Here is an 18,265-nt window from a genome sequence, read left to right as displayed (position 1 = left end):
CCCTAAAACTATTAAAATTTTTTAAAAATAAAATAGGGTCAAGTGCAGTGGCTCACACTTGTAATTCCAGCACTTTGAGAGGCTGAGGTAGGAGGATTGCTTGAAACCAGGAGTTTAAGACCAGCATAAGCAATAAAGTGAGACTCCATCTTAACAAAAAATAAAAAATAAAATAAAATAAATTAGTTGGGCACGTTGGTGCATGACTGCAGCTCCAGCTACTCAGGAGACTGAGGCAGGAGGATTGAGCCCCGGAGTGCAAGACTGCAGTGAGCCATGATCACACCACTGCACGCCAGCCTGGATGACAGAGACCCTGTCTCTAAAACAAAGTAATTAAAATAAATAAATAAACACACACCTATAATCCTATCACCCACTGATCACCTTCATCACCACCTTGATATGGAGTCTTCCAGGATTCCTCCGTGTGTGTGTGTGTATGTGTGTGTGTGTGTGTGTGTGTGACATATAGCACCAGATTATTGAGATAATGGGACTCAAAAGGGTGAGCCAGGAATGAGTTTTTCTCTCCCTACACTGTTTTCAGCGCCGCTCAACCAGATATCTTTTCCTTATCCCCAAAGCAAAACATCAGCATATCCCATAGCTTTTTTGGTCATTTTTAAATTTTAACTGATAGTTTATTTTTAGGAATTAAAAATTCAAGTCCAGGCCAGGCGTGGTGGCTCACTCCTGTAATCCTAGCACTTTGGGAGGTGGAGGTGGGCAGATCACTTGAGGCCAGGAGTTCGAGACCAGCCTGGCCAACACGGTGGCACCCCGTCTCTACTAAAAATACAAAAAAAAAAAAAAATAGCTGGGCATGGTGGCAGGCACCTGTAATCCCAGCTACTCAGGAGACTGTGGTGGGAGGATCGCTTGAACCTGGGAGGCAGAGGCTGCAGTGAGCCAAGATGGCACCACGGGACTCCAGCCTGGGTGACAGAGCAAGACTCTGTCTCAAAAAAAAAAACAAAAAACAAACAAAAAAAATAAAATATTCAAGTCCAGTCTAAATAAAAACTCCTAATTCTCATTCACTTCACAGCTTTTCCCCTTCCCCTAGTTCAAGCCTTGACCAGGGACAGGACCTGTGGGGGAAGGAAGAAGGTGTACGCCCCCCAGCCCCATCCCGCCTCACCCTATTCTACTTCCTCCCCAACTTCTACCTGGACAGGATCAATGAGGGGAAATGGGAGAAAGTGCTTTGTGCTTGTGTGTTTGTTTACTTGGCTGTTGCTGTTTGTTGTCTCTACTAGCAAATGCCCTCTGTTATGGCAGGATATGTCTTCCAAATGCTGCCTATTTCTCTCCTGGAACATCTGTGGAGCTTGTGGAGATTCCACGTGATCCTTCTGCTGGGGACCTCCCAGGAAGAGCATGACCTCAGCTCAGATGCCATGGCAGATGTTGAAGACAGAGCAGCTGGAGGCTGTTGGCCAACTGCATTCTTCAACGCTGAGCAGCAAGTTCTTTCTTGAAAGGAGACCCGAATGCACTCCGTGGCTGCCATGATCACCTATCTCTAGGGATCCAAAAATGGGATATATTTTCGGAGGAGCATTGTTAGCCTGTTAGTTCTATCGCTTTTCCCCTCTGCTCCCTCAGTGAGGAGGGAAAAGGGTGCTTCAGTGCCAGCTCAAGCCAAGTAGAAGTGAAACCAGAAAAGTTCCCTTGTCCCCCTCGCAGGACGTGCGATGAGGGTGTGGCTCTCTTCTTCAGTGTCCCCTTGCTTAAACCTCTAGACGGGCAGGCTGTGGGGCTCCTGCCCCATGGCAGCGTCTAGGGGTGGATGTTTACAGCTCCTGAAACCCCAGTGGGTGTGTGCTACTGTGTGCTCTTTTAGTTTCGCTGTCTATAGGCAGCTTATGTTAACTAGCTCAGTTAGACCCTCTACCTTATCACAAGGACAGAGGGATTTCTGTATCCCGGGTTCTTGCCTTGGTGTACGGGAAGAATCGGATCACACGTGGGCTTGGAGAATGAGTGCAAGATTTTATTGAGTGAAAGTATCTCCCAGCAGTGGGGGGAGCCAGAAAGGAGATGGTTTTCCCCTGGAGTCAGCGGCCCAGGCTTCCCTCCGACTGCTCCAGACACACTCTGCCTCGTTCCGCTGGTCGATGGTGTGCAGGTGTGCTCCCCTAGATGTCCTTTCAATGTCCAGCCGCTCCTGTCTTCTTCCACCGATGTGTGTCTGCCTGCTAGGGTTTGGGGAAGGTGGGGGAGTTTAATAGGCAGATGGGGGCGTGGCAGGCCAGGATGATCTTGGGAAATGCAACCGTTGGGTGGGAAGGCAGGAGTGCCTGTCTTCGCCTAGGTCTGTGGGTACAGGCCCCAGGGGGTGGAGTCCTAGCCAGGGACCATGCCCTGCCCTTCCCAGCACTTCCTTGCCCCCCTCCCCTATCAAAAGGGGACTTAGGAGAGATGCTGGTAGAGAGTAAGAGTCCTCCTCTCCCTGGACAGACATGTGCCTGGTGCTACTGCAGGATTCTTTTACAACCATCGCTTCCCAACCTACCTCTTGCACTCATAACTTCATCTTGAGGTCTGCTCCCCAGAGGGTCCAACCTGTCAGAGTAATGGAGAAGAATCTCAGAACTGGTTTCCCCAAAGTGTGGTTAATGAAGCAGTTTTAGCTAATCTCTTTTTAGAGTATGTGAATACTTTTAACATTTTCCCCTCAGCTTTGAAACACGAACACTTAATATTCTGTTACACACATATATTTATCCTATTACATACTGTATAAGTCAACTTCCACTAGATAATACTGTGGTAACCAAACTCAAAATATCCGTAGCTCAAGAAATGGGGAAAAGATTCCCTATTTAATAAATGGTGCTGGGAAAACTGGCTAGCCATATCTAGAAAGCTGAAACTGGAAACCATCCTTACACCTTATACAAAAATTAATTCAAGATGGATTAAAGACTTAAATGTTAGACCTAAAAGCATAAAAACCCTAGAAGATAACCTAGGCAATACCATTCAGGACATAGGTATGGGCAAGGACTTCATGTCTAAAACACCAAAAGCAATGGCAACAAAACCCAAAATAGATAAATGGGATCTAATTAAACTAAAGAGCTTCTGCACAGCAAAACAAACTATCATCAGAGTGAACATGCAACCTACAGAATGGGAGATAATTTTTGCAACCTACCCATCTGACAAAGGGCTAATATCCAGAATCTACAAAGAACTTAAACAAATTTACAAGAAAAAAACAAACAACCCCATCAAAAAATGGGCAAAGGATATGAACAGACACTTCTCAAAAGAAGACATTTGTGCAGCCAACAGACACATGAAAAAATGCTCATCATCACTGGTCATCAGAGAAATACAAATCAAAACCACAATGAGGTACCCTCTCAGGCCAGTTAGAATGGCGATCATTAAAAAGTCAGGAAACAACAGATTCTGGAGAGGATGTGGAGACATAGGAATGCTTTTACACTAATGGTGGGAGTGTAAATTAGTTCAACCACTGTGGAAGACAGTGTGGCAATTCCTCAAGGATCTAGAACTAGAAATACCATTTGACCCAGTGATCCCATTACTGGGTATATACCCAAAGGATTATAAATCATGCTACTATAAAGACACATGCACACATATGTTTATTGCGGCACTATTCACAATAGCAAAGACTTGGAGCCAACCCAAATGTCCATCAATGATAGACTAGATTAAGAAAACGTGGCACATATACACCATGGAATACTATGCAGCCATAAAAAAGGATGAGTTCATGTCCTTTGCAGGGACATGAATGAAGCTGGAAACCATCATTCTCAGCAAACTATCACAAGGACAGAAAACCAAACACCACATGTTCTCACTCACAGGTGGGAATTGAACAATGAGAACACTTGGACACAGGAAGGGGAACATCACACACCGGGGCTTGTAGGGGGGTGGGGGGCTGGGGAAGGGATAGCATTAGGAGAAATACCTAATGTAAATGACCAGTTGATGGGTGCAGCAAACCAACATGGCACATGTATACCTATGTAACAAACCTGCACATTGTGCAAATGTACCCTAGAACTTAAAGTATAATATGTATTTTATATATACATATATATATACATATATACATATATATGTGTACATATATGTGTGTGTGTATATATATATATATATATATATAGCTTACAACAACAAAGTTTTATTTCTAACTTGCTTTATATGTTACTAGACTCCCCCAGCTAGCTTCTCATAACCCAATCTAGGCTGAAGGAACAACTCCATCCTGGACATGCCTTTTTAATGGCAAAGGGAAGAGAGCAAAAAAGCTGGTAGACATGCAATGGTTCACCAAGCTTCTCCCACTCATGTTTTACTGCCAAAGCAGACCACATGGGAAAACTTGACAACAAGGCAGGGAAGTATAGTCCTCCTACAGTCACAAGGCAACAAGCATGAATATCTTATCCTCCTGCAGGGGAGCAAATATTTGGAAAAAATAAAAAAATGCTGGAGCTGCGGTCTCTGAGAGTCTCTTGGCTTTTCCGACATTGTGCCAAAATGGCTGCTGCAGCTCCAGACATCACTGCCCTTTGTCCCCACAGGAAGAAGAAGAGGCAAAGATAAACAAAAACAACTGCTAGCTTTGGGCTTCATTAGTCAACTTGCTTCAGTCTGTCTTGTTTAAAGAGATGTCTTGGGAGTCTTTCCCAATGACTTTTATTTCCATCTCATTGGCCACCCCTCTCTGCAAGGAAAGTTAGGGTATATTATTTACCCACCACATCCAATGATATTCTGTTATTAGGGAGGCAGGATAATTTGAATATTGGGTGGTCCACTAGCATTTTCTGCCACTCCAACAAAAGAGAGAGATCTATAAATATTTAGAAGATGCAAGACAGACTGAAGCAAGTTGACTAATGAAGCCCGAAGAGAAAACAGTCTAGAATTTTCTGTGGTTGTTGCAAAGACGGTGGAAGCCAATCTACCTAACAGAACCCTAGAAGGTTTCTGGGCTCAGAGTCAGCAACTGAACCCAGGGCAGAAGTAAGAAGTGTGCTGAAAAGAGAGTGACTGCATGAATGTCTACATATGAACAGCAACCCTGCTAGCACCATCTTCTCCATTCCTGTCCAGAGAACAGGCAGTCAGCATTTACCCCTAGGCAAAATAAAACAAAACCCAAAGATACTGAACAAAATATTCAAAAAGAGCTAAGACTCTGGTTCACAGGTTGGCACTGAAGGATTCAGCCTTCTTCTGTCCCTTCTTTGGGCAGCTTGCAACCCTCTTCCTGCCCACCTTACCCAGAGCTCTGAATGTGAAGCCTACTCAGTGGAGACACTTTGCCTGAAAATAGACAATACAGTGGAAACCCTCACCAGCTCCCCACTCCTCCTGTCTTACCTAGAAGCAAACAACTGGGGCTTACCAGATGTGTGAGTCTGTTTTGCATTGCTATAAAGGAATACCTGAAACTGGGTAATTTATAGGAAAGAGTTTATTTGGCTCACAGTTCTACAGGAGGTCCAAGCATGGCACCAGCATCTGCACGGCTTCTGGTGAGGCCTCAGGAAGCTTTTAGTGACAAAAGAAGGGAAGAGGAGGAGCAAGAGAAAGAGCGGAAGATGTCAGGCTCCTTTAAAAAACCAGCTCTTGTGTGAACTGCCAGAGCAAGAACTCACTCGTTATGATGGGGATGGCACCAAGCCATTCAAGAGGGACCCACCGGATGACCCAGACACCTCCCACCAGGCCCCACGTCCAACATTGGAGATCACATTTCAACGTGAGATTTGGAGGCACAATGAGGTTGGTGACATCACCCTGAGGGCCAGGCTTTAAGTGAAAAGTCCTGCAGGCTAAGTTATGAGCTTCCCAGTTCTACTGTACTCATGCAACAAGTAGGGGTTGCTGTAAAACTGGAAGACACGGAGAATCACAAAAGAATGCTGATGAATTTTAAAATTCCACCTACCACCAGTATAAGCAGTAAGTCCTGGAAAGAGGGTGGTGGCCTGGGGTGCTGAAAACTAAAGCTTCATACTGAGGAGTTGAAAGGTAACGTCTAATGTTTCTAAGTAAATAAACAGAGGTAAGAATAGTTTTTCTGGAGTTAGGAAGGTAACCACAGAAAGGGCTGTATAAAGAAACCATTAGAAAAAAAAAAAAAGTTGTCTCTGAGTTGAGGATTTCAGGAAAGCTGGGAGGCCATTCTCTTCCATTGTAACTTATTCTGTACTGTTTGATCTGGTGCCATACACATGTACTACTTTATTAAAAACAAATGGAAAAAAGCATATAGGATGATTGTGTCTCCAGTAATGAGGCCTCGAAATTCAGTCACACTGTAGGCATCAAAGACGTGATTATTAAGACTCAACAGGATTGGTAAGTTACTAGAAGACATAGCCACCTGGTCAGAAATAATCCAAGACAGAAGCACTTGGAGCCACTGTACAATAAGAGCAAACACTCAGTGGCGCTTACTGGATGCCAGTCTCTCTTGTGAGAGTTGTATTTGCATATCTTTTCTAATTCATATAACAACTCTAGGACTTGGGTGTGTTTACAGCATCATCAGTGTTTTACAGAGGAGGAAACTAAAGCAGAGAAAGAAGTGTGCCCGAGTCCACAGGCTTAGCAAATGGTGTGATCGAATTTTAATATGGTCAGTCTGCCTGCAAAGCTACAACGTTAACCGCTGGGCAATGTTGCCTGTAAGCTAGTGCCCCAAACATTATGTAAGAGAATACTGAGTCATAACAATAGTTATTGTAATAGTTATTACAGAATAACATTCTGTAATTATAAAGTCACATTGCCAGTCGCGGTGGCTCATGCCTGTAATCCCAGCACTTTGGGAGGCTGAGGCAGGTGGATCACGAGGTCAGGAGTTCAAGACCAGCCTGGCCAACATAGTGAAACCCTGTCTCTACTTAAAAAAAATACAAAAATTAGCCGGGTGCAGTGGCGTGCACTTGTAGTCCCAGCTACTCGGGAGGGTGAGGAGGGAGAATCGCTTGAACCCAGGAGGCAGAGGTTGCAGTGAGCCGAGACCATGCCATTGCACTCCAGCCTGGGTGACAGAGTGAGGCTCTGTTTCAAAAATAATAATAATAATAATAAAATAAATAAAATAAAGTCACATCATTGGCATTCATTTATTTTGGGGGGGGAGGGGGACTGATTGTTTTGCCCAAGAAACAGCAGCCCTTGCTCTGCCCACAGCATACACCATCTACAATGTGATCATTTGGGGAATTCCACTGACTTATGCAACTTGATTTCTTGTACAAAGTTTTATACTGCACACTGAGAGGCAACGTGCCTGTGAGGGATAAGCATTGGGCTGGGAGCCTCAACTCTGTCATCCCTGAATTGCACATCACCCTGAGCAGGTCACCGGCCTCTAGAGGCTGAGTTTTTGTATTTGTGAGAGGAGAGAGTGCACAACTTGCCTCTGGGCTGTAGTATGGATGTCATAAGGAATGTATGGAAAGGGTCTTGTAAACTGTGACTGTCTATTACGAAATGAAAGATGTTAAAATGCTGTTTTCTTTAGGTCACTACCATGATTGGGAACCTTTATTGGATCCCCTCTAAGGCCCCCAATAAAGCCCTACCTTCACTAAGCTACCAAGCTTCACAGGTCCTCCCACTCTGTTGTTTCATCCAATCTTTCTCTCTCTCTCTTTTTTTTTAAAGACAGAGTCTCAGCCAGGCATGGTGGCTCACACCTGTAATCCCAGCACTTTGAGAGGCAGCGGCGGGCAGATCACGAGGTCAGGAGTTCGAGACCAGCCTGACCAACATGGTGAAACCCCGTCTCTACTAAAAATATAAAAATTAGCTGGGTGTGGTGGCACATGCCTGTAATCCCAGCTTCTCAGGAGGCTGAGGCAGTAGACTCGCTTGAAGCTGGGAGGCGGAGGTTGCAGTGAGCCGAGATCATGCCACTGCACTCCAGCCTGGGTGACAGACTCCATCTCAAAAAAAAAAAAAAAGAAGACGGAGTCTCACCCTGTTGCTGCCTAGGCTGAAGTGCAGTGGCATGATCTCTGCTCAATGCAACCTCTGCCTCCCGGATTCAAGCAATTCTCATGCCTCAGCCTCCCAAGTAGCTGTGACTACAGGCACACACCAACATGCCCAGTTAATTTTTGTATTTTTAGTAGAGACAGGGTTTCATCATGTTAGCCAGGCTGGTCTTAAACTCCTGGCCTCAAGTGATCCGCCCACCTTGGCCTCCCAAAGTACTGGGATTACAGGTGTGGGCCACCGTGCCCAGCTTCATCCAATCTTTTTCTTGTCTCCAGGATTGCTCATCTTCATCCCCCCTTTGCCTCACTCAAATTAAACTCTCAATCCTCTGTGGTTTCTGTCAAATCTTGCATTATTTAACCGTTGTCTCTGTTTTATAATTTAATTGTAGAGGCCCCAACCAAGAGAGACAAACATTCTGAGAACTTGTGATTTCCCAAAATGAGAAGAGCCTTAGAGCAGATTACATTTCCCATAAAATGAAAACCCACACTAGAACAAGCAGCCCACTAAGAGGTCCATGGCCAGCGTCAGGCTGGCTTGGCTCACCAGCCTAAGGAACTTGCTCCTGTTAACAGCAAGCAATGCTCAGGACAAACCATGGCCCCTCATGGACTCTTGCCAAGAGTTGAAACCTTGAAGGTTAAATCCTACCATACTGCAATCCACTAGGGACAGTAGGTTCTGCCCCAGTTGTTCCTCACCCAGGCTGGGGCTGTCCTTCTAGGGCAGTGGCTCTCCTATTTTTGGTCACAGGACTCCTTGACAACTCTTAAAAAAGAGTACTGAGGACCCCAAGAGCTTTTACTAATGCAGGGCACACTGATCAATACTTACTGTATTAGAAATTAAAACTGAGAACTTTAAAAAATATGTCTGTGTATGTATATTTCATTTTAAAATTATAATAATAAACCTATTACTGATAAACTCGAAAACATTTCTAGGAAAAATAACTTTATTTTCTAAAACAAAAATATTGTGAGGAGGATAACATTGTTTTTTCATTTTTGCAAATCTCTTTCACGTCTGGTTTGATTGAAAAAACTAGGTTCTCATGTTTGCTTCTGCATTCAGTTAGGTTCATTATCACACACTCTGTCACCTGGAAAATGCCACTGTTCACATGTGAGAAAGTGAGAGTGAAAAAAGACAGATAACATCTTAGTATTATTATGACATTAATTTTAACCTTGAAGATCCCCTCAAAGGTCTCAGGGACAATCAGGGGTCCCTGGACCATGTTTTCAGAACAGCTACTTTAAAGAGAGTTTGGAAACGTAAGGGCCCTTTCTGATTGTCCCATTTACGAGTGGGGAGAGGTGCCCAGGTGTCAGAATGACCTATACAGCCCTAGATGATTCTACACAGGAAAGAACTGCCCAGCCCAAAACAACAGGGTGCCCAGAGAGGTGGCTAGATTAGTTCCTGCAGTAGGTGATCTGGACTTTTGCATATTTGCCCAGCATAACTTTGTAAGAGCTTAATAAACTTTTTTACATTTGTTAAATGAAAATGGTAGAACCAAATTGCAGACGAGATGGCTCACCTAATAATGAATCCAAATCAGATAGCTTTCATCGTGCAGCATTTTAACTACCACAGATTGTGTAACAGAAATTATTGCATGTCCGAGGCAATGCCTAAGAAACTGCTGTTTGTAACACAAACAGTCTGGCAGCGGTTAATCACATGGCTTTCCTCATTTTCTGTTTTAAACTTCTGCTGGACCTATGACCAGCTATCTGTGTGAGATGGTAAGCCTTCGTGTTACTCACTACCCTGTAGGAAGGAGCAGATCTGATGGGGTTTCCTGATTAGGGTACCAAAGGAACAGGCAGCACTCTGTATACCTTAGTGGACAATGTCTGAGATAAGCTGTGATAGGTTAGCATCCCTGCAATTTGGTTTTTAAAACCCTATAGTAAATCATAAGTCTGACTCGGTGTGGAATCGGTGGAATTAACAGAGATGTCGGGATCTGATTCTAGCCTGGAAGCTCCTGCTTTCTGAGGGCCACACTGGAGGTGCCCTCAGAATTCAGAAGGGTAGATCCTCCCACCCAGCCTCCCTCACCAGCTCCCTGGAGGTAACCAGTAGCTTTTCTTCTGGGTGCCTTTTGACAGTGTTTGTCATCAATCAACTTTATTAGTTGTTTGCTTTTTTTCCATCCTGATTCACCTCCTCAAAACCTCGCCATTATCAAGTCTCTCTGTTGTTCAAAATGTTCAGTGCATCCTGTCGGCACATTGTATAAATATGCCATAGTTGTTTATACATCATCCTTTGATGACTATCTAGGCCATGTAAAATTTTCTGCAATTATGAGCACTGTTCCTAATGCAGTTTCCAGCCTGGTATTCAAGAGCCTCCATGCTCTGTCACCTATTAGGTTTCTTTACATCAGGCTCCACCCTTTGTAATCCTCTGCTTCCGCTGTGCTCCTGCGCCTGTGCCCACCCATCCACGCCTCTGTTCCTTCTCCTCGACAACACTAAAGGATCCTCTCACTTGTGGTCCCTGCTACTCGGGATGCGGAGGCAGGAGGATCTCTTGAGCCCAGGAGTTTGAAGCTGCAGTGAGCTGTGATGGCACCACTGTACTCCAGCCTGGGTAAAAAAGCAAGACCCTGACTCTAAAAAAAGAAAAAGAAAAAAAAAGGATCCTGTCCAGTGTCAGCTCAAGACCTGCTTACTCCATGGCTCTGGACTTACCAGTCCTGCGTGAGAGCGGCCCTCTCACTACACCCTGACTGCGTTGTCAGTATTACCTTTCTTTCTCCTTTGCCATTTGGGGAAAGAAATTTTTTATTTCATTTAATTTTGATTTTTATTACTAGTGAACTAATGATTGTTCCCAACTCAAATTTGTAAAATGTTTACCATCGGTGCCATGCAGTGGCACTTACAGCCTTAAAACGTTTTTGTGTCTATCCTGTTTCCGCAAGTGGATTAATAAAGTAGGCGGAGTGGGGTGGCTCAGGCCTGTAATCCCAGCATTTTGGGAGGGCAAGGTGGAAGGATCACTTGAGGTCAGGAGTTTGAGACCAGCCTGGCCAACATGGCGAATCCCTGACTCCACTAAATATACAAAAATTAACCGGGTGTGGTGGCCTGCACCTGTAACCCCAGCTAGTCAGGAGGCTGAGGCAGGAGAATCGCTTGAGCCCGGGAGGTAGAGGTTGCAGTGAGCTGAGATTGTGCCACTGCACTCCAACCTGGGCGACAGAGCGAGACTCTGTCTCAAAAAATAAAATAAAATAAGTAAGTAAAAATTTTAAATTTAAAAATAATACAGTGACCTGCAGTCAGGAATGGCCTCTCGGAGAGTCTTAAATGGAAGGGAGATCCCTGAAGCATCTAGCCCAATTCAGTCAATATCTGCTGGCTGTCATTTAACACAAAATGTATTAAGTATTTGAAAGTATATTTTTTAAAATTTAAAAAGTCTTAATACTCTCCTGTAGATTGAGTTATCCCACCCAAATGAAAACAACTCATAAAAAGGAAGAAAAAAATCAGTGCAAAGAGATTTTTAAAAATGTTTTAAAAGGGTGGAAGTTATCTCTAATCTCAGGTACTCCAATTCTTTTTAAATGAAAGCATCTTCATCACTGATGATTCACACCTTGTAAAATTCCCCACAGAAGTGTGCATGGTCCATAGACACCCTTTTCTCAGGTGAGTGAAAGAGTTGAGAGGAGAGACCAGCGTGACAGTTCCACTGTGTTTGGCAAAGCCCCCCGCCGGTGTCCCTACCCACACACAGGCACTCCTCTACCCCTAGACAGAGATCTGGCCAAGCATAACTACCTACCTCCCTCTATCTGTAATTTAGGGAAACTGCTGCTGCCTCTCAACCCTGGCCCCGCAAAAGACTGCTTGCAGCAAATGCTTGAGAACATACTGGAAAAGGAATAAAAATCACCTCCCAGAGATAACCACTAATAATATTTCATAGAACTTTCCAAATACTGCACATGTGCACACACACATCCCATATTGGGGCTCACACTGCATATACAACGTGAGACAAAACTGGAATATAATAATAGTATCTGCCACCTAGGGATGCTGAACTTAAATGAGGTGATGCGTACAAAGCGTTCTAACAGCACCAGCACACAGAAAGATGTATGCAACTACGAATTGTCAGATTATACAGTTCCCCACAGTTCTCCGTTCTCCATCTTACCTTTGAACTTTACATTTTATCATGATCCTATGTTTTTAAATATCCCTTGAAAATATTGTTTTTGATGTCTATATAAGTAATATATTCTATTTTTTAAATATATCACTTTTTTTTTTAAGAGACAGGGTCTTGCTTTCTCACTCAGGCTGGAGTGGAGTGGCACAATCATAGCCCACTGCAGCCTTAAATTCCTGGGCTCAAGCAATCCCCCCACTTCAGCCTCCGGAATAGCTGGGACTACAGGCGTACAGCACCACACCCAGCTAATTTTTTTTTTTTTTTTTTTTTTGAGACAGGGTCTCGCCCAGGCTGGAGTGCAGTGGCATGATATCAGCTCAATGCAACCTCCGTCTCCCGGGTTCAAGTGATTCTCCTGCCTCAGTCTCCTGAGTAGCTGGGACTACAGACATGTACCATCCACCCTGGCTAATTTTTGTATTTTTTGTAGAGATGGGGTTACACCATGTTGGCCAGGCTAGTTTCGAACTCCTCACCTCAGGTGATCTGCTCACCTCGGCCTCCCAAAGTGCTGGGATTACAGGCATCAGCTACCATGCCCCACCTAATTTTTAAAAATATGTTGTAGAGACTGGGTCTCGTTATGTTGCCCAGACTGGTTTCAAACTCCTGGCCTCAAGAGATCCTCCTGCCTCAGCCTCCCAAAGTGCTGGGATTACAGGCATGAGCCACCAGCTTAAATATGCCACAATTTATTTACCATTTTTGCCTGTTGCTGGACATTCAGGTTGTTTCTTATTTATAACTATTATAAATAATAGTCTGATGCTGCATTTAAAATTTTGATCACATCCCTGGTTATTTTCTTAGGATGGATTTCTAACATAGAATTTCTAAAATGAGAGGGTATACACGTTGTTTAATATGCATATTACCACATTGCTCTCCAATTTTATTCTCATCAGTTCTGTGTGAGAGCGGCCCTCTCACTACACCATGACTGTGTTTTAGTATTACCTTTCTCTCTCTTTTGCGATTTGGGGAAAGAAATTTTTATTTCATTTAATTTTGATTTTTATTACTAGTGAGACTAAACTTTTATCATAGTGGTCATGTGCATTTTTTATTTGACAAAAATTGTATATATTAATTGTATATGGTATATAATGTGACGTTTTGGTGTATACACACACACACAGACACACACACACACACACACATCAAAATGATTAAATCAAACTGTTTAACATATCCAAACATCATTTTTTTTGGTGAGAACATTTTTGGTGAGCAATTTTTAAGTACACAATACAGTATTAACTACAGTCATCACGCTGTACAATAGATCCCCAGAACTTACACCTGTGTACCTGTCTACCTGAAACTTTGTACCTTTTGACCAACTTCTCCCCATCCCCTCCGCTCCACCCTGCCCCCGCCGCTGCTTCCCAGAGTCCCTGGCAACCACCATTCTATTCTCTGCTTAACATTTTTTTTAATTTGACTTTTTAAGATTCCACACATAAGTGAGACTATGCAGCATTTGTCTGTCTATGGCCTGGCTTATTTCATTGAGTATGTTCTCTAGGCTCATCCATGTTCTTGCAAACGACAAGATTTTCTTCTTTTTTAAGGCTAATACTACTCCATTGTGTATATGTATCACATGTCCTTTATCCTTTCTTCTGCTGATGGGTTGATTCCATATCTTGGCTGTTGTAACTAATTCTGCAATAAACATGGGAGTGCAGACATCTCTTTGGGGTACTGATTTCATTTTCTTTAGATATATACCCAGGGGTGGGATTGCCGGATTATATGATAGCTCTATTTTAATATTTTTGAGAACTCCATACTGCTTTCCACAATGGCTGTGCCATGTATACATATTTTTTTTATTTGGGGGAATTTTCTGTTCCTGTCCCCATTATTTGTTTTATGTTGTCTTTAATTGAATTGTAAAAAGACTTTGTAAATATCAATTGATAAGTGCTCCTTATGTATTAGGAATTTAGATTTTCTATCACATTTTATTTTGTCCAGTTTACTTCATGGTCCTGGTTTTCATTTGCTCATTGATTCAGTGCATAGTCCCTGCATGCCTGCTATGTGCCGGGCCCTGCTGCAGTGTTGGGGTTACAGTAGGGAGCAAAGAGACCAAAACCTCCACCCTCAGCGAACTTACATTTTAGTGGGAGCGTGTACACGAGAGTGTAATTTTACAAACAGAAACACCCAGTTCCTGGAATGCCTGTTTTGTAGTTTGATAAGTACCTGTGATTACTTAAATGTTACTGCCCTAGTAATGCCATTTTCCTTTCAGAAAACCATTGCACCCATGTGAATATGGAAGAAGAAAGACCCCTGAGCTTGGGCTAATGGAGAAAATTAGGTAATACTGTCAAATAAGTATGACTGAGAAGACATCCTTAAGACTTTCAGATGGGATTTAAGGAATCAAGAGCATGCTTAAAGGTTATTTCCTTTTTTTGCCTTCCATCTAGTCCTACAGGAGCCTCTAAAACCTTATAACCACTTGTTCATCCCACAGTCTGGACATGAAGTCTGGAGAAATGGAGCATAAAGGTGGGCTTGATGAGGACAGAGAAGCTTGTGGTCCGATAAACAGAGGGGACTGTCCCAGAAATGGCTTTATGGAATATCTGATACAACAAAGCTAACTTCACGTAAGATTCCTTTCCCTCGATCAAGGTATAGAAGAGCCACCAAAACGTTCACCGGGAGCAAAACTCCCTCTACAGCCATGAGTGTGCACATGCGACTCATGGACCAAAGCCTTAGCACTTGGAAATGACTCCAGGGAAAGGCACAAACAGAATCTTAAATTGACTGAGATTGTGTTTACAGTAGCAAAAGAATAGGGAATCAAAATAGAAATTTTGTGGAGTTACAGAAAAATAAAGGTCTATTTCTTTTTTTTTTTTTTTTTGAGACACAGTCTTGCTCTGTCGCCCAGGCTAGAATACAGTGGCGCGATCTAGGCTCACTGCAAGCTTCGCCTCCCGGGTTCATGCCATTCTCCTGCCTCAGCCTCCCAAGTAGCTAGGACTACAGGCGCCCGCCACCACGCCCGGCTAATTTTTTGTATTTTTTAGTAGAGATGTGGTTTCACCGTGTTAGCCAGTATGGTGTCGATCTCCTGACCTCATGATCCGCCTGCCTCGGCCTCCCAAAGTAGTGGGATTACGCCACCGCGCCCGGCCTCTTTCTTATGTATTTGAAAGATTTTGTTGTTGTTTTTTAAAAAGGAATCACAAAATGAGATCATCACCTAAACACTTAACATAAGAAATTCCAGCAGTTCTTAAGAAGAAACTGGAAATGCATCCAAAATTCCATTAAAATAGCATAATTTTAAGTTAACTTCTAAAACTGCAATTTGGACGGCATTATCTGTTCCAATATTTCCAAGGTGGAGATCATCAGCTCCTTCTTCATGGATTGGCTGCTCACAAGCACCACATGCCTAAATATCCCTCAAGGGCTAAAATAAAGATAACTAGCTCCAAAAGTTACCCAGCACACAAGCAAGGACCTTGTGAAACCAGGATCTCCAGATAGTCCTACTCAAAGATCCCGCCTTCTTCTCCTCTCCTTGCATGGCACAGGCCCCACTCTGCAAGCCCCTTGAGCCCTTTCCCTCTATCAGTCGCAGCTTCCTCCTCGCTGAAGCAGAGCTGGCTCTTGCTGGGAGGATGTGAGTAAACGAAGGGCCATAGAATTCAGATTGGTGGTGTCTGGAAAACATGCCCAACACCACTAATCGTTAGAGAAATGCAGAGCAAAACCACAATGAGATGATACTTCATACCCATTAGGATGCCCATTATTTAAAAAAAAAAAAAAAAAAAAAAAAAGATGAGGAGAAATAGGGACCCTTGTACACTGTTGGTGAGAATGTAAAATGGTACAGCCAATGGAAAACCATGTGATCCAGCTATTCCATCTCTGGGTATATTCCCAAAAGAATTGAAAGCGGGGACTCAGTTATTTGTAGACCCATGTTCATAGCTGCAGATGGAAGCAACCGAAATGTTCATGGAGAGATTAATGGAAAAGCAAAATGCGATACCTGCATAAAATGCAGCTTACTCAGCCTTATCCAGGAAGGAAATCCTGACACAGGCTACAACATGGATGGACCTTGAAGACATATGGTAAGTGAAATAAGCCAGCGACAGGCAAACACCACATGACTCCATTTACATGAGGTCTCTAAGAGTAGTCAAATTCAAAGGGACAGAAAGTAGAATGGTGATTGTTCCGGCTAGAGGAGGGGAATCGTGAGTTACTGTGTAATGGGTAGGGCGTTTCTGTTTCGGAAGATGAAAAGGTTCTGGAAATGGATGGCGGTGATAGTTGCGTAACAATGTGAATGTACTTAGTGCCACTGAACTGTGCGCCTAAAAAAATTGGCCAGGCACGGTGGCTCACGCCTGTAATGTCATCCCAGCACTTTGGGAGACCGAGGCGGGCGGATCACGAGGTCAGGAGTTCGAGCCCAGCCCGGCTAGCATGGCGAAACCCCGTCTCTACTAAAAATACAAAAATTAGCTGGGCGTGGTGGCAGGCGCCTGTAATTCCAGCTACTCGGGAGGTTGAGGCAGGAATCGCTTGAACCCGGGAGGCGGAGGTTGCAGTGAGCCGAGATAGCGCCATTGCACTCCAGCAACAGGGCAAGACTCCATCTCAAAAAAAAAAAAAAAATTCAGAAGTCAGGGAAAGGGAGAAGCCTTCAATGGCCATTTCAAACTGCAAGGCTATCTTAATTGCCAGTCCCTCTATAAGGCTTTTTTGATGTCCCCTAAACCATGCGTTCTCAACAGAGGCCATATGCCTCAAAATGGGGTGCAAATTGGTTCTTAGGAGGTGGCAAAAATCGTATTCTTTTTATGTACGAAGCACAGATATACATACAGTCTACATTGATACACAGCCTATCCACGTTCGTTGCATCTTATGGGGTGAGAGGTGATGAGATGAAGAACTGTCTAAGGAGAAGGGGCAATAGCGGCAACCCAGAAAAAGGGTTAGGTCCCTGAAGTTTGGGGCCTAAGCGCACGTGACTCTCCATCCTTTAAACCTGTACAGCACGTGGTTCTTCCCTCCAAGCGTGTCGTATTCTCTCCGTGCGACCTGCCCCCTTGGCAGGTTCTCCCCTGGGTCCCCGGTTACTGGTGGCGCGCCCGGCCCGCACGGTCCCCGCCGCAGAGCACGCATGGCGCGCAGCCATTGCTGAGAGGATCTTTCCTACCCCGAGTCCGGGCCGGCTGCGGACCACTGGCCGCTGCCGCCACGAGGGGCGCGCTTCGTCCCCAGAGAAGCCCGGAGTCACGCGACCTCGCCCGTCCCCTCCCGCGCGCCGGGGCACACCCTTTCCCCCCGCGGCGCCCGCTGGGCACCTCGGCTGCTTCCGCTGCCTCCTCGGCGCGCCCCGCGGCTTCTCAGCCCGTGCCTGGGGTGGCGACGCCCAGGGCGGCTAGAGCGGCTGCCGGCGCCGCGGAAATCTGTACACACCGCAGAGCGGCCTGAGTAACTGGGTCTCTGTGGCGCAATCGGTTAGCGCGTTCGGCTGTTAACCGAAAGGTTGGTGGTTCGAGCCCACCCAGGGACGGTCAGCGCTTATTTTTCCGAGACAACATTTACCAGATGGTTCATTTTAATAATGAGATTTTTAATCGAATAGGAGCATGATGCTACGTTTCTAGGACAAGGACAGACAATATCCCATTAATGTGTGGTGCCTAGTGGCTGGACCCAAGGGAGAAGCTGTGTCTGCACTGGAAGCCATGGTTTGGCAATTCTATTCCTACTACTTATCCAAGGGAAACTTGCACGTGTGCTTCAGGAGACCTTCCCAACAATGCTCACAAACGGCAGTGGTAATAGCAAAACAGCAACTCAATTGCCCATTGACTGGTGAATTTATAAATTCCACTGGTGTTTCTCAGAAAAATCTGGCACCACCAAAAAGCAAATGTAGTTATTTAAGATTGCCTTCTTTGCTTCCAAAAACCTGAGCAGCCTTCCAGATGAAAACGTGTAGAGGAGTCATTTTAAAGCATATGGA

The 18,265-nt window shown here is 44.4% G+C and overlaps 1 non-coding gene across 1 annotated transcript; it reads left to right on the top strand.

Moving 5' to 3' along the window:
* The first annotated feature begins 17,735 nt into the window (after nt 1-17,735).
* Nucleotides 17,736-17,809, top strand: TRNAN-GUU (transfer RNA asparagine (anticodon GUU)). Its single transcript has one exon. It is a non-coding gene; the product is annotated as a tRNA-Asn (tRNA).
* The last annotated feature ends 456 nt before the right edge of the window (nt 17,810-18,265 follow it).

Source organism: Pongo pygmaeus, chromosome 14, assembly GCF_028885625.2.
Source record: "Pongo pygmaeus isolate AG05252 chromosome 14, NHGRI_mPonPyg2-v2.0_pri, whole genome shotgun sequence".
NCBI classification, from domain to species: Eukaryota; Metazoa; Chordata; class Mammalia; order Primates; family Hominidae; genus Pongo; species Pongo pygmaeus.
Note: the sequence above shows the minus strand (reverse complement) of the source record. Positions and strands in the feature narration are given on the sequence as shown.